This window comes from Panthera uncia (assembly GCF_023721935.1).
Source record: "Panthera uncia isolate 11264 chromosome C1 unlocalized genomic scaffold, Puncia_PCG_1.0 HiC_scaffold_3, whole genome shotgun sequence".
Taxonomy (NCBI): domain Eukaryota; kingdom Metazoa; phylum Chordata; class Mammalia; order Carnivora; family Felidae; genus Panthera; species Panthera uncia.
The window spans coordinates 68,060,406-68,063,098 of NW_026057584.1; the positions used below are offsets into that span (position 1 = coordinate 68,060,406).

At 37.3% G+C, this 2,693-nt stretch overlaps 1 pseudogene; it reads left to right on the plus strand.

Annotated features, from left to right (window-relative positions):
- The first annotated feature begins 401 nt into the window (after positions 1 to 401).
- LOC125910921 (peptidyl-prolyl cis-trans isomerase A-like) lies at positions 402 to 914 on the plus strand (annotated as a pseudogene).
- The last annotated feature ends 1,779 nt before the right edge of the window (positions 915 to 2,693 follow it).

The following is a 2,693-nucleotide window of genomic DNA, read 5'->3' on the forward strand; positions in this document are numbered from 1 at the left end:
GAGAGGCCCAGCATTGGTCAAACTACTGAAGCAGATTAAATTTTCCTCTGCTTTCTCCTTCCTTTCCTTCTTTTAGAAGCTTCTTGCTCTTACTTCTTGTTTCTTACTTCTTACCACTGACGCCTATTATGTTTAAAGAAATTCTTATTAGAAAATTCTAAAAAAATGTTATTATTTTTGAGTAAAGCATGGACTAATTAGTAGTTTACTCTTGGACCCCAGTACTCTAATCAGAGGTGGCACCTTTTAGTGGTAAACATCAGCAAAAGCTGAGTTTTGTTCCATCAGCGAATTTTATAATTCTGTCAAAGTGAATGAGAGAAATTACCTGGCTTCGAGGTCTTCAATTTCAAAGTGAAGGAACTGGGCCTTGCCTTTGCCGCCACCCGTGCTGCCCAGCCATGGTCAATCCCCCCGTGCTCTTAGACGTTGTCCTGGACAGTGACCCCTTGGGCAGAGTCTCCTAGCTGTTTCCAAAGTTCCAAAGACGGCAGAGAACTTTTGTGCACTGAGCACTGGGAAGAAAGGATCGGGTTATAAAGCTTCCTGCTTTCACAGGATTATTCTGGGATTTATGTGCCAGGGTGGTGACCTTACACACCCTAAGAGCCCTGGTGGCAAGTCTACCTATGGGGAGAAATTTGATGATGAGATTTCATCCTGAAGCACACGGGTCCTGGCATCTTGTCCATGGCAAATGCTGGACCCGATAAAAATGGTTCCCAATTTTTCATCTGCCAGGACTGAGTGGTTGGAGGGCAAGCACATGGCCTTTGGCAAGGTGTAAGACAGTGTGGATATTAAGGAAGCCATGGAACGCTTTGGGTCCAGGAATGGCAAGACCAGCAAGATCACCAGGGCTGACTGTGGACAAATTTAATAAATTTGACTTGTGTTATGTTAACTACCAGACCGTTCCTTCTACAGCTTAGAAGACCACCCCTCCCCCCCCCCCATCCGCTCAAAATATCCTATAATCTTTGTGCTGTTGCTGGAGTTCTATGGGTTCCATATTTTCCTTACTCCCCTCCACATCTACCTGGATTGCAGAGTTAAAATAAAATAAAATAAATATGAAATAAAAACTAAGCAATAATAATAATAATAATAAAGTGGAGGAACTGGATTGTAGACTCCAATTTTACTATTTTCTATTATTTCATATTATATTTATATTAATACTTTAAATATCATTTTATATTATATCTGATTTTTTGTCCATATATGTTCAAACACCTGGTGCTATTGCAGGATACAGTTAGGCCATATCTCATCATCACAAATGTTAATTGAATATTCGTATCATTGATCTACAATTTCAGGATATTTGCCATAACTCAGAATCTTCAAGACATTATCATTTAGAAAACAACTGTAAAGCTTTTATACTTGAGTAGATTTCCTTTAGATTTCATTATTAATGGAATCTAATCATATGCATTATATATATCGCTTTTAGAAATATCAAAATATAAATGTACAGATTTTTAACAAAGTAAAGCAATTATTTTAGTAAAGCAATTATTGCCTCTTTCCCCAAACCACAAATACTTAAAAAAATTATTTGGAGCAAAAGAACATTACTGAATATCTCATCTCTCGTCCATCCTATTTTTCAATTTAAGAGACTGTCTTACGAATTTCTTAAAGTTGTTGCTTGTTTGGTTTTAAAAATATATTCAAAACTAAGCTTTGTTTTTTAATCTAAACTTTTGTAAATGTTACAATTTCCCTTTAGAAGTTGGGAGTTGGCTATTTCTTCTTATAGTTTAATTTCTAGAATAAGTCATATCTCAAGTTGTAATGTTCTGCTTGGTACAAAAGATAAGGGTATGCCCTAAAACTTAACATGAATCTTATGAATGTTTGTAAAGTTTGTGTTTAGACTATTCCCAAATTAGCAATGTCTGATTTCAAATGGCTCTTACATTCAACTGCCAGGCACTTCCGATTTCACTGCTGATAGAACTGCACAGAATCCTGTTCCCTTCCTAGTCTCTTCTGCAGCACTTGAATGTCAGAATCCCTTGCCATGACTGTAGCATAAAACCTCGTGGCCTGATGTGTTGGGCAGGGAGCAGCATGGAGATTCCTGATACCGCTGGAGGCTTTTCACTGTGAGAGATATCTTCCTTGGGTCCCAAAACAAAAGAGCTGAGTTACTGTTGAATCATCAGAATTTTATTGACATCCCACTATGTACAAACTAGCCCTTCCCCTCCAAATGTCCTCCTCAGAACATAGTGTTTCACTTTCTTCAAATGTTTGGGATTGCATGGGTCCATAACCTGTTCCTAAGGCATAAGGCCTTTGCTGTGGGATTAGTTCTGGATGGATGATATTTACCGCAACCTAAATAAAATATAAACAAATATAGGATTATTGAGTCTCTGACCTCTGACTGAAACTCTAAATTAAATCTAAGTTCTTTGAGTTAAGGTTTATTTCTTAATTGTATTTTCATTACCTATGCTTAGGATTTAGTAGGGCCTCAATATATGTTGGTTGAACTAAGCTGAACCTACGCCAAGATCCACAACTGGTACATTTCCTTTAGTTTACAATATAGAAATTCAAACTCATGGCTTGGACAATTTGCGTCACTCATGGGGACTGTGCAAAGAGTAATAACATGCTATTATGTTGATAGTACAATATAGCATATTTCAGTAACATCTTGTATGGTGGTAAGA